The sequence below is a fragment of the Caretta caretta genome, chromosome 5, assembly GCF_965140235.1.
Source record: "Caretta caretta isolate rCarCar2 chromosome 5, rCarCar1.hap1, whole genome shotgun sequence".
NCBI lineage: Eukaryota > Metazoa > Chordata > Testudines > Cheloniidae > Caretta > Caretta caretta.
Genome location: NC_134210.1, coordinates 12,712,493 through 12,726,692, shown reverse-complemented (window position 1 = coordinate 12,726,692; position 14,200 = coordinate 12,712,493). Strand labels below are relative to the sequence as shown.

Here is a 14,200-nt window from a genome sequence, read left to right as displayed (position 1 = left end):
CCAGAGTGGGGCAGTCCTGGGGGCAGCTCCATCCCCCCACCTCCTCCTTTTTCTCAGCCCCCCTCTGGCCAGATCGTAGGTGGGAAGCCAGAGCTAGGCAGTGCGGGGCAGCTGCTCCTCTGACTAGTGGTGTCATGGAGTGGGCAGCCGTGGCATTCCCCCATCTGCTGCCTGCCCAGGGTTGCAGCTGTTCCTCAGCTCCCAGCCCTCTTTGACTGCTCATGCAGCTGGTCAGCTGCCCAGGTGGGGACCCGGCTCCAGGGCCGGCCAAGCCCCTGGAGAGCAGCCACTGGCAAACAGCCCCAGACAGGTGGGTGACCTGCTGAGGTGAGTCGGGTGGGAGGTGGAGCTCCTCACCTGGACCCTGCTTTGCGGAGCTGGCCTGAGCCCTGCCGGCCGTTGCCCCCCCAAAATAGAAGTCAAACTATGCCTATGCCCAAGGGTCCCACCCCTGGCCGGAGCCCTGAGTCTCTTCCCCTCTCCCCCCCTTAGCTGGGCCCTGGAGATTTTATAGCATGTTGAGTGGGGCCTCAGAAAGAAAAAGGGTGAGAAGCCCTGGTCTAGAGGGCAGCTGCAGAGAAGAGACACTGGACAATCCAAAGGAGGGCATATCACAGAGGTTGTCTCCCCATAACATAATTAATATAGGCTTGTATCTATCACACAATTTTTTTTGTTAATGCCTTTTCCCAGAAGAGCTCTCCGATGAGCCTAACTAGTAGGGAGAGGTTTAGCTGAAACAACGGCTGCCCAAAGCCATCGCCCACACAAACCAAACCTCATTATTGTTCAGATTGGCATATCTCTGCCCAGTGTGGTTCCAGCAGCAGTAGAAACGTCACCGTTCATACTGCATTTGTGGTCTTGCAAATCTACCCAGAAGCAGGAAGTGCTGGAAATCTCTGGATAAGGCTGTTCTGTCCAGACTTTCCAGCCATGGTTTGCAGGCTTAAATGTTTCAGATAAGCCTCCAGGCCATGAGGTCCTTAATCCAAAGAGAATGGGACTTCTGAGGCTTGCCAGGCACTGTGATATTTCCTAGTGTGAGGTATACAATCAGAAACTCACAAATTCCTTTATTACTAATGCAGTTGCACCATATAGAAGATGGCAGCCAGCCTATGGAGCCAGTGAATACTGACCTGTCACATCTAACTTGCCCCATTACCATGGTATCTGAACACCTCTCAACCATTCTAAAGCATTTATCCTCACAACACCACTGTAGGGTGCTGCTTTCCTTCCCATTATACACCTGAGAAACAGCAGAACATAGGCTTTACGTGGCTGGCCCAAGGTCACAGAGGAAGTCAGTGGCAAGGTCAGAAATGGAACCGATGTCTCTAAAGTCCCTGGCTAATGGCCAAACGATTATGTAACTATGTCAGGTGACTGAGGCCAAGAAATAAAAATGAGGCTCTTCCCAGCATTTCTGTGTGTCATCTTTTTATTACAACATGTCAAAAGGAAACTCAGGCCCAAAATAGAGCTAATGAAACCTCATGAATCCCTTCCTCTAGAAGGGGACCTAGGACAGAACTGAAAGAGATGACTGTAGAGCTTCTAACTTTTCCTGGAAGGAAATGGTGCTGAGGAGAACTAGGAGAATGTGAAATTCTCCAGATTACAACGCATGGCGGACCCAGAGACACTGGCAAACTGCAATATATTGCAGCAGAAGCATCCCAGGGGATAAATTATTCACAAATTTAAATATTGTGACCACGCAGGAATGTCACTGCTTCTTCCCAACAAGCCAGGTAAGATTGGGATGTATAAGTAGGGGCATAGTGAGCAGATCGAGGGACGTGATCGTCCCCCTCTATTCGACATTGGTGAGGCCTCATCTGGAGTACTGTGTCCAGTTTTGGGCCCCACACTACAAGAAGGATGTGGATAAATTGGAGAGAGTCCAGCGAAGGGCAACAAAAATTAGGGGTCTGGAACACATGAGTTATGAGGAGAGGCTGAGGGAACTGGGATTGTTTAGTCTGCAGAAGAGAAGAATGAGGGGGGATTTGATAGCTGCTTTCAACTACCTGAGAGGTGGTTCCAGAGAGGATGGTTCTAGACTATTCTCAGTGGTAGAAGAGGACAGGACAAGGAGTAATGGTCTCAAGTTGCAGTGGGGGAGGTTTAGGTTGGATATTAGGAAAAACTTTTTCACTAGGAGGGTGGTGAAACACTGGAATGCGTTACCTAGGGAGGTGGTAGAATCTCCTTCCTTAGAAGTTTTTAAGGTCAGGCTTGACAAAGCCCTGGCTGGGATGATTTAATTGGGGATTGGTCCTGCTTTTGAGCAGGGGGTTGGACTAGATGACCTCCTGAGGTCCCTTCCAACCCTGATATTCTATGATTCTATGCTTGAACATTATGCTACAGACCTATTACATAATAAAGCTAAGTCATGAGGAATTTGAACAGTTAACAAATGGACTAATTAGAGACCGAATCATTTGTGGTGCAAACGATTATCAGGTCAAAGTGGGGGCTACTGGGAGACTTTGCAGAGAATAGCAGGCTATTTGGAGAGCCAATGAAAACTGTGTTACCCACACGAAAGTGTTAACAAGCAGTAAAAGAAATGAAGTGCATTCAGTTAAAAATACACAACAAGGCACTAAGAAAGAATGTAAGATCAAACAAATGGCTTTTCTTTGCAACAAATGGTATTGCCAATCCCAAGCTTTCGAAAACCATGAATCAGGACCCCTAAAATCATGAGATTGGCCCGTAAATCACGCAATTTTACAAAATAATAAATGCTGTGTTCTTTTTATTCACCTACTGAGATCTGAGCCTTTGGAGATCATGTTTTCAAGCTTTTCTCTGCACCCATGAGGGCTAGAAAACTTACTTTATTTATAATGAGATTCTTGTGTAATCACCTGACTCCAGGAGCTGGGGCTTCAAAAATATCATAAGACTCCGATAAAATCATGGGAGTTGGTAACACCTAAAATGTGGATACCATGACCAAAAAATGCTAAATTCAAGGGATGTGGTAAAAGAAAGCATTCTGTAAAAGGGTGCTGCTCTCAGCACAAATTGCAAAGGAAATCAAAAGCAAGTAAAATTCACGAGTGCACAGCTGGAGGGCAAAGTTCCGGTACAGCGACAGAGTGCTTGGCTGAGTCATAATGAATTTACGAAGCAAGGCTCTACAACAGATTGGTTTGTGACACTGGAAATAAATGAACAAAAAAGAGACTTTCAAAATAGCTACTGGGGCTGAGTGCAATGCAATCACAGCAAGAGGGTACAAAATGATTAGTGACAGCTCTTAAACTAAAAAACTAAGCTTGTTTCCTACAAGTGGCATTAAATAAACCCATGCAGCAAAGCTACACTGGCATGTCGGTATAAGGACAAATGCCACCCGTCAGAGTTTGGAACCAGGCCATTTTAACTTGGGTGGCTAACTATGACTATTAGAAAAAGGCTGGCTGGAAAAGAAGGATTCTGTGTTGTGAGAAATGTTGAGGCTTCAACATTTGTTTTTTGTGCTGGACTGGAACAAAACTGAGACCTTTGGAAATGTTTAGTGCAAAAAAAAAAAAAAAAAGATGCCCAGAATAGCAAATAGCCTGCGGGTAAAGGCACGCACCTGGGAGACCATGAGTGGTGTCTCTGCTTGGATTCAAGTCCTGGCTCTGTCTGAATCAGAGCCAGGCCTTGGACTTGGGTTTCCCAGAGACCACATGAGTGTCCTAACCATTGGGCCACAGAGGGTATGTCTACACAGCAATCAAGGTTGGCTGATTGGTGCTTGCAAGGCTCGGACTGCTGGGCTGTAAAATTGCTATGTAGATGTTCAGACTTGGCCTGGAACCTGAGCTCTGGGACCCCACTTCCCCCTCTTTCCCGTGGGTGCTCGACCCCTTCTCTGCCCTGGCCCTGCCCCCACTCCACCCCTTCCATGAGGCCCTGCCTCTTCACACCCTTTCCCTGCCCCCATTCCAACCCCTTCCCCAAAGTCCCCGCCCCAACTCCGCCCCCTCCCTGCCAATATTCCAACTCCTTCCCCAAATCCCCGCCCTGGCACCGCCTCTTCCCCGCCTCCTCCCATGAGCACGCCCCATTCCCGCTCCTCCCCCTTCCCGGAGTGTGCTAATGCTGCCAAACATCTGTTTGGTGGCGGCTGGGTGGGAAACACTGGGAGGTAGGTGGAGGAATAGGGACGTGGCACACTCAGGGGAGGAGGAGGAAGTGGGGCGGGGGGTGAGGGGAGCTTGGCTGCCGGTGGGTGCAGAGGACGCTCTAATTTTTCCCCATGGGTGCTCCAGTCCTGGAGCACCCACGGAGTCAGCGCCTATGCCCTGAGCCCAAACATCTACACAGCAATATTTAGCCCCACAGCTTGAGTCCACCAACCCAGGTCTTTTATCCCAATGTAGACATACTCAGAGTCTTTCTGGCTCAACGAATATTTGATTATTTACACACGTTGAAACAGCTCCAACAGGAGAGACTGACTCTGCAGCCAAGTGATCCAGGCACTCACCTTCTGCTTCAGAGCAGGGATTTGAATTTAGGTCTCCTACAGCCAGGTGAGTGCATCAGACTCTTGAATATTCTGGGGTGGGCTAGTCAATCTGGCCAGGTGTCCCCCTCCTCATTCCTGCACCTGAAATTTTCCTAACAAAAACATTTAGTTGAGACCAACACATTTCTGAGAAGAGTTTTGGTTTTGACGCATCAGCTGTAGTATCTCACACACTCACAACTGTAGCCTCAGAATCCTGTCATGTTTTTATCCTAACTTCAGTCCGAGGAGGTGGGGAAGTGCCATTATCCACATTTACAGATGGGCAACTGAGACACAGAGAAACGAAGTGGCTTGCCCTAGATCAGGGTGGGAAACAGGGAATAGAACAAGACTTAATTGGTACTATTTGAACAGAGCTGTGAAGGTATAAAGTATTTTCTAGCTGCTAGATATTCTTTATTAATAAAGTAGCAGGGCCGAGTGGATATTTTAAGGCACAAAGATCCTGTTTTCTGCATATGGTCTTAGTTATAAAACCAAAGGGAAAACAAATAGAGAAAATATGAAATATAAACAGCATTGCTGCTCAATAGAATGTTTTTCAGTGTTTTCCATGAGGCCTCGACTGCTCTGCAAGGCAGATTGTAAAACAACTTTACAAGCCACATTTATACTACGAGCTACACTTATTGAAGTCCATTTCAAACACTTGTTCTGCCGGCCAAATTCCATAAATTAAACACTTGTCCAATAACGCATACCTCTCTACTTGGATCCTCTATTTTGTTTTTGGCTTTATAGGGCTCTCTGTCTCTTTTTTAAATCCGTTGAGAACACTAACGAAAAAAGCCTGCTTGTTTTAGACATGGACCTTAAGAAATAAACCAGCAAAAATAAAATTGAAATAAAAAGAGACAGAGAGAAAACAGTACAACCTTTCAGCCGTTCATGCCAGCTTACTAAAATAAGACTTTTGTTCCATTATTTTACATGTTGATGCCACTGATAGACGCCAAATGACTGAAGCAAAGAAGCTTCTCTCAAGGTCCATTTCTGCAGGACAACACGCAGACACAGCAACATCAGTTCTAAACAAAATCAATGCCTTTCTTAATCAAAGAAGATATGCTGAAAGGATGAGGAGGGAATAAGTTCTGTTAGAGCAGTGGGTTAGGAATCACAAATGGGTTCTCTCTTCGACTCACAAGGAAAGCTTGGGTAAGTCAATTACCAGTGACTCCTTTCTGCCTCAGTTTACCTATCTATGAAATGGGGATAATACTTTTTACCTTCCTCTGATGGGTGTTTTGAGATTTAATCCAGGGCCTAATTGTGACTTGGCCTAAGTGCCTGTGCAAGAGAGTGAGAAACCCCCTGAGACGGCTACATGGGCTACCTACACACTTAGTGCAGGGATGCAGAAGTAAGTGGGGCTATGAGGTTTTCCTGCTCCCCAGAGCAGGTGAGTGGGGAATGGGTGGAGACTTGGCTCCACTTTCCAGCCAGTGTGGCTGGGCTGATGTAAGGAATGTTGTAAATTTCTTCTGGTAAAAGCCAGAGGTAAATTACTACTCCCCGGAGCACGGAGAAAACAGGGGAGGGATTTTGCCCAAAGGTGGTATCTCTAAGGCCTAGCCTGAACTGTAAAGGGTTTGTTGATATAGCTATCGTGGCAAACCCCCTTTTTGGGGACACAGTGTATACCAGCCATAGAACTCTCGTGCTGGTATAGCTTATTCAGTTCCCTGGAATATAACAAGCTATATCAGGAAAAGGACTTTTTTTTTTTTTTATACTAGTTTAACTGCATCTACACTTGGGCTTTTCCTAGTTGGTCAAGGTGGGTAAAAAAAAGAAAGAAAAGACAATGCTGACCGACATGGCTATGCCACCAAAAGTTTTAAGTTTAGACCAGCCCACAGTCACACGGCGTCTGCTTCTGGGGCTACTCCTGGATTGGTTCAGTTCAATGCGCCACCGTGTGCTCATGGCCATGCCTAACAGTGAAGTCTAGATTGTGAAAGGTTAGATTCTGCCACCACTACTCACCCTGAGGTGTATTCTACTTCACAACTTCTATTACTTGCTGAATCTTGCCAGAAAGTGCTTTGGGCTCCTTGGAGTAGGATGAAAGTAGCTATATTAGTTCAATGTTTTAATAGAGTAACCATCCAGGTACCTCTTCTTTTAATTCACATCACCTGCTTTTTAATAGAAAGTTAATAGGAACTTTCTCCTTTAGATTGGAACAGCTTAATATATGTTTCCCTGGTAACTACAACACCATGAGCCTTCCCTGAAAACCCCATTGGGTTACAGAAATGTAGTAGAAAATCGCAGAGGGCAAATATAAAACAAACTCATTGATTCTTTTTATTTTAAATTCTGGCAGAGACATAAACATTTATAAAAAGGAATTTACATGTAGAAAAGCAGGTGTTTTCATCATGCAGATCAAAGCATGCATTTATCTTGATTTATTGGGTTCAGTCTCAGCAAACTTTCGAGACATCCAGGTGACAATATTTAAGAAGCTACAGAAGCTAAATATTTGAACCTTTGAAGTCTGTAATGTTGTGCCCCTTATAACACAGACATTGCTTTCCTCTATATTGCCTACGCGACTGAGCTTTATATTTCAAAGACTGTAGACAATGAGTCAAGCTCCCCAGCAGTGCTACCAGTGTTACCAGTTACAGACTTGTGTAAATGGGAAAAAGTATGGTGACTTGCACAGGAATTCTGATACCACAGTGCCAAAGGTGGCATAAAAACCCACATAGGTAATTTTGCCATTCACTGGAAGAGCAAAATGAATGGACCTTATATACTCAGGGCCTGTTCTAAAGCCCACTGAATTCAGTGGAGAGACCCCCACTTACTTCAATGGGCTTTGCATCAGACACTAACATGAAGGAAGGGTGAAGAACAAGAAGGGTGTCAAACAGGAGGGTGTAAGAAAGAGTAAGCTCTATTTAGCGACTGCACAGTTGCTGACCCCCCACCCCCGCCCCGACTAAACTGGCATGAGTCCATAAGGCCCATAACTCTTACTATACTGGTGTAAATCCACAATGTGGTTGCACTCCATATGAATCTATGAAAATATGCTAATGAGTGTGAATATAATGTAACTGGAATATGCTTCATGCGAAAGGTCTCTTGTAAGGTATCATTACAAAGTATATAATCTACTGAGTGTGATCATCCAGTTGTATGAATGTATCATTCTTGTATCTGAAACTAGGACTCCAAAAAGAAAAGGAAGACTTGTGGCACTGAATGCATCTGATGAAGTGAGCTGTAGCTCACGAAAGCTTATGCTCAACTAAATTTGTTAGTCTCTAAGGTGCCACAAGTCCTCCTTTTCTTTTTGCAGATACAGACTAACACGGCTGCTACTCTGAAACCTGTCATAGGAATCTAAAATATAACTCTGACGTCCTATGCAAAGTGTTATGCAAAGTGTGGGCCATTAATGGTGGTTTGGACTCTTGATGGCTCCCATTAACCAGGACAATTGACTGTAGATGGCTCTGTTTACTTGCAAGCCTTCCTGTGAGTCAGACTGGGAAGAATGAAGGCTTGGGGTCTCACAGAACATGTGACGATGTCACCTGGTACTGGAATCCATCTTAAACCTGGTGCTTTTCCATTTAGAAGGAGGGGTGGGGACCCAAAGAGACAAAAGATTCCCACCTTGTGCCAAAGGTATATAAGGGGATGGAACAGAACAGAGGGGGCTGCAGTCATGAGAAATCCCCTAGCTACCACCTGAGCTGGAACAAGGACTGTACCAGGGGAAAGGATTGGGCCCAGACTAGGAAGGAGCCTAGTCTGTGAAATAAGCTTATTGGAACATCTCTGAGGGTGAGATTTAGCTGCATTTAGTTTCCTACTGTATTAGGCTTAGACCTGTGTGTTTTATTTTATTTTGCTTGGTAACTTCCTTTGTTCTGACGGTTGTTACTTGGAACCATTTAAATCCTACTTTTAATATTTAATAAAATCACTTTTTTCTTATAAATTAACCCAGAGTAAGTAATTAATTCCTCGGGGAGCAAACAACTGGGCATAGCTCTCTATCAGCGTTATACAGGGCGAACAATTTATGAGTTTACCCTGTATAAGCTTTATACAGATTAAAACGGATTTATTTGGGGTTTGGATCCCACTGGGAACTGGGTATCTGGGTGCGAGAGACAGGAACACTTGCTAAGCCATTTTCAGTTAAGACTACAGTTTTGGGGGTATGTGGTTCAGACCCTAGGCCTGTGTTGGAGCAGGCTGACATGTCTGGCTCAACAAGGCAGGGTTCTGAAGACTCAAGCTGCCAGGGAAAACGGGCTCAGAGGTAGTCTCAGCATATCAGGTGGCAGTCCCAAGGGGGTTTCTGTGACACAACCCGTCACACAGAGTAATTCAATGGAGTCCAATTTTCACCTCATTTACACCAAGGCATATCAGACTATTTAGAAAAGCTGGACGTGCACAAGTCCATGGGGCCGGACGAGTTGCATCCGAGAGTGCTGAAGGAATTGGCGGCTGTGATTGCAGAGCCATTGGCCATTATCTTTGAAAACTCGTGGCGAACGGGGGAAGTCCCGGATGACTGGAAAAAGGCTAATGTAGTGCCAAAATCTTTAAAAAAGGGAAGAAGGAGGATCCTGGGAACTACAGGCCAGTCAGCCTCACCTCAGTCCCTGGAAAAATCATGGAGCAGGTCCTCAAAGAATCAATCCTGAAGCACTTGCATGAGAGGAAAGTGATCAGGAACAGCCAGCATGGGTTCACCAAGGGAAGGTCATGCCTGACTAATCTAATCGCCTTTTATGATGAGATTACTGGTTCTGTGGATGAAGGGAAAGCAGTGGATGTATTGTTTCTTGACTTTAGCAAAGCTTTTGACACGGTCTCCCACAGTATTCTTGTCAGCAAGTTAAGGAAGTATGGGCTGGATGAATGCACTATAAGGTGGGTAGAAAGCTGGCTAGATTGTCGGGCTCAACGGGTAGTGATCAATGGCTCCATGTCTAGTTGGCAGCCGGTATCAAGTGGAGTGCCCCAAGGGTCGGTCCTGGGGCCGGTTTTGTTCAATATCTTCATAAATGATCTGGAGGATGGTGTGGATTGCACTCTCAGCAAATTTGCAGATGATACTAAACTGGGAGGAGTGGTAGATACGCTGGAGGGGAGGGATAGGATACAGAAGGACCTAGACAAATTGGAGGATTGGGCCAAAAGAAATCTGATGAGGTTCAATAAGGATAAGTGCAGGGTCCTGCACTTAGGACGGAAGAACCCAATGCACCGCTACAGACTAGGGACCGAATGGCTAGGCAGCAGTTCTGCGGAAAAGGACCTAGGGGTGACAGTGGACGAGAAGCTGTATATGAGTCAGCAGTGTGCCCTTGTTGCCAAGAAGGCCAATGGCATTTTGGGATGTATAAGTAGGGGCATAGCGAGCAGCTCGAGGGACGTGATCGTTCCCCTCTATTCGACATTGGTGAGGCCTCATCTGGAGTACTGTGTCCAGTTTTGGGCCCCACACTTCAAGAAGGACGTGGATAAATTGGAGAGAGTCCAGCGAAGGGCAACAAAAATGATTAGGGGTCTGGAACACATGACTTATGAGGAGAGGCTGAGGGAGCTGGGATTGTTTAGCCTGCAGAAGAGAAGAATGAGGGGGGATTTGATAGCTGCTTTCAACTACCTGAAAGGTGGATCCAAAGAGGATGGATCTAGACTATTCTCAGTGATAGCAGATGATAGGACAAGGAGTAATGGTCTCAAGTTGCAGTGGGGGAGGTTTACGTTGGATATTAGGAAAAACTGTTTCACTAGGAGGGTGGTGAAACACTGGAATGCGTTACCTAGGGAGGTGGTGGAATCCCCTTCCTTAGAAGTTTTTAAGGTCAGGCTTGACAAAGCCTTGGCTGGGATGATTTAGTTGGGATTGGTCCTGCTCTGGGCAGGGAGTTGGACTAGATGGCCTCCAGAGGTCCCTTCCAACTCTGTTATTCTATGATCTCATGGTCACTGCCTCCCAGGTTCCCATCCACTTTTGCTTCCCCTACTAATTCTTCCCGGTTTGTGAGCAGCAGGTCAAGAAGAGCTCTGCCCTTAGTTGGTTCCTCCAGCACTTGCACCAGGAAATTGTCCCCTACCCTTTCCAAAAACTTCCTAGATTGTCTGTGCACTGCTGTATTGCTCTCCCAGCAGATATCAGGGTGATTGCAGTGGGGGAGGTTTACGTTGGATATTAGGAAAAACTTTTTCACTAAGAGGGTGGTGAAACACTGGAATGCGTTACCTAGGGAGGTGGTAGAATCTCCTTCCTTAGAGGTTTTTAAGGTCAGGCTTGACAAAGCCCTGGCTGGGATGATTTAACTGGGAATTGGTCCTGCTTCGAGCAGGGGGTTGGACTAGATGACCTTCAGGGGTCCCTTCCAACCCTGATATTCTATGATTCTATGATTCTATATCAGGCATTATTCCTCAGCAGTGAATGTGGTTACATTACTGTAATTGATACTATCCACCAACCTCAATAGAGATACTCTAGATTTGCACTGATATACTTGCAAGCTGAGTTTGGCCCCTTTGACGGGAAGTAGGCCTGCTTATACCAGGTGTGAATTTGGTCTATACAGAGTACCGAATCAGTGCAAAGTAACAGTCCATGGTTAGGCCACTGACACTGTAACTGATAGCTAACTTCCCCCACCTTTTGCATCATCATTGCATTTGGCTCAAGTTGTGAGGCAGAGCAAACACAAATCATGCTTAAACCATTGAACTTTCCATTGTCAAGTTTGTTTACACATTGCTCTCAAAGAGCTGTGCGCAGGATGGACGCTCCATTTCACGAGGGATCTCAAAATTCGGCTTTGTTCTGAATTGGAGCAAAACCTGAAAATGCTGACATTTTCTGCAAAGGAAAGCTCAGGGAGGGAGCGTGGGGGAAATAACTTCAGTTCATTTGAAACATTTTGTTTTGACAACATCAGAACACTGTGTTTCCATTTTAACTTTTGATTTTATATGATAACATATAATCCAACAAAAATACAATTTGAAACCAAGTGAAAAACAACTAATACAAAGATTGATTTAACTGTCATTTTATTATGAATGAGAACGTGGAGTCTCACTAACACTGAGGGCTAACTTTATGCTGTTAAGCCTTAGCCCTACATAAAGGGCAATGCAGATCGCCACTGTTGCAGCAGAAGCACTGGAGAGTCCGTAAATTGGACTGTAAATTGTAGCAGAGGTTTTATCAGGCCTATGCTCGTAAAGCACTGTGAAATATTTGGTTACAAAGAATTCCACTAACATGCAGTAGTCAAAATGAAACGTCGGTGTGTACTTACCCATTAAGGTTTTTTAGGTACAATTGATGAGGTTCCTTCAAAAAGTTCTAAAGGCTGGATCTGCAGTTGGTGTAAATCAGAGGAGCTCCTTTGACTTCAGTGAGCTAAGCCAGTTTATACCAGCTGAGCATCTAGCCCTGAAAGTTTAGTTCCTTATCAAAACCTATGCACATTCCCCCTGGGTAACCGCACTGTCCACGTCTACAGCCACTTTTGTTATTGATTTTCTTGGGAACAAAGAGGAACTGGGAAATTATAGGCCAGTCAGCCTAACTGTGACACCTGGAAAGATGCTCGAACAAATTATTAACCAATCAATTTGTAAGCACTTAGATAATAGGATTATAAGGAATAGCCAGTGTGGATTTGTCAAGAACAAATCACACCAAACCTGCCTAATTTCTTTCTTTGACAGGGTTACTGGCCTAGTGGACTGGGGTAGGAAGGAAAGCAGTAGACATGATAAATCTTGAGTTTAGTAAGGCTTTTGACACAGTCCTGAATGACTTTTTCATAAGAAAAGTAGGGAAATGTGGTTTCGATTAAATTACTATACGGTGGGTGCACACTTGGTTGAAAGACCATATTCAAAGAGAAGTTATTAATGGTTTGCTGTGCAACTGGAAGGATGTATCCAGTGGGGTCCCACTGGGATCAATCCTGCGTCCAGTATTGTTCAATATTTTCATTATGACTTGGATAATGGAGTGGAGAGTACACTTATAAAATTTGCAAATGACACCAAGCTGGGAAGGGTTGCAAGCACTTTGGAGGACAGGATTAGAATTCAAAACAACCCTGACAAATTGGAGAACTGATCTGAAATCAACAAGATGAAATTCAATAAAGACAAGTGTGAAGTACTTCACTTACGAAGGAAAACTTAAAGTTGCATAACTACAAAAATGGGGAATAACTGGTGTGACAGACCCAGATCAGTGGGGTACAGGAGTCTGGTAGAAGGCAAATATACTGGTCACTGGATGAATAGTTTTCTGTTCCCTGAGTGACCAGAGCAGGGGCTGCCCTAAAGCAATCGGGAACCTGCTAGAACCAATTAAGACAGGCAAGCTAATTAAGACACCTGGAGCCAATTACGAACATACTAGAATCAATTATGGCAGGCAGACTAATCAGGACACCTGGTTTAAAAAGGACCTCCCACCAGTTAGTGGGGGGTGTGCAAGGATCAGGGAGTGAGAATGCATGTTGCTGGAGGACTGACAAGTACAAGCGTGATCAGGCGTCAGGAGGAAGATCCTGCGGTGAGGATAAAGAAGGTGCTGGAGGGAGGCCATGGGGAAGTAGCCCAGGGAGTTGTAGCTGTCACACAGCTGATACAGAAGATGTAGACAGCTGCTATTCACAGGGCCCTGGGCGGGAACCCGGTGTAGTGGGCAGGCCTGGGTTCCCCCCATCCCTGCAACTCCTGATTGGACATAGGAGGAGTTGACCTGGTCTGTGAGCAACACCAGAAGGGAAGGTTTAATTTGGAAAGGGATCTGGCCTGTCCCTGAGTGACTAGGCGGGACAACAGAGACTGCGGAGATTGTTCTCCGTTTCCCCCATGCTGGCCAGTGATAAAGTTAGCTGAGTGAATGACAGGTTTGTGTCTCTAGCAGAAGTGACCAAACTGAGGGCTGCTGTGAACCTCTGAGATGAGCAAATCCACCAAAAGGCGCCGGACCCACCAAGGCAGAGGAGGAACTTTATCACACTGGCTATGCCACAGTACTTCTGAAAAGGATCTGGGGGCTATAGTGGATCACAAATTGAATATGAGTCAACAATGCGATGCAGTTGCAAAAAAGGTTAATATCATTCAGGAGTGTATTAACAGGAGTGCTGTATGTAAGGCAGGGATATATCTGACCTGCTCTACTTAGCACTGGTGAAACCTCACCTGGAGTACTGTGTCCAATTCTGGGTGCCATTCTTTAGGAAAGATGTAGACAAACTGGAGAGAGTCCAGTGAAGAGCAACAAAAGCGATAAAAGGTTTCGAAAACCTGACCTATGAGGAATGGTTAAAAAAACTGGGCATGTTTAATCCTGAGGAAAAGCAGACTGATGGGTGATCTGAGAACAGTCTTTAAATATGTTTAAGGCTCTTATAAAGATGATGGTGATCAATTGCTCTCCATGTCCACTGAAGGTAGGACAAGAAGTAATAGAGTTAATTTGCAGCAAGGGAGATTTAGGTTAGATATTAGGAAAAACTTTCTAACTATAAGGGTAGTTAGCTCTGTAATAGGCTTCGCAGTCATTGGAGGTGTTTAAGAACAAGTTGGACAAACATTGGTCAGGAATGGATGGTCTAGGTTTAATTGGTCCTG

The 14,200-nt window shown here is 45.2% G+C and overlaps 1 protein-coding gene across 8 annotated transcripts in view; it reads left to right on the top strand.

Annotated features, from left to right (window-relative positions):
* LOC125636878 (uncharacterized) overlaps positions 1 to 14,200 on the top strand; it is a 234,487-nt gene that overhangs the window by 56,039 nt on the left and 164,248 nt on the right. For 7 of the 8 annotated variants that reach the window (XR_012668360.1, XR_007356749.2, XR_012668361.1 and 4 more), the window contains one exon: positions 5,499 to 5,707. The exons of the other annotated variant lie outside the window; for it this stretch is intronic. The gene's annotated coding sequence lies outside the window, so the exon portion shown is untranslated. The remainder of the gene's footprint in view (positions 1 to 5,498; positions 5,708 to 14,200) is intronic. 8 annotated transcript variants of the gene reach the window in all.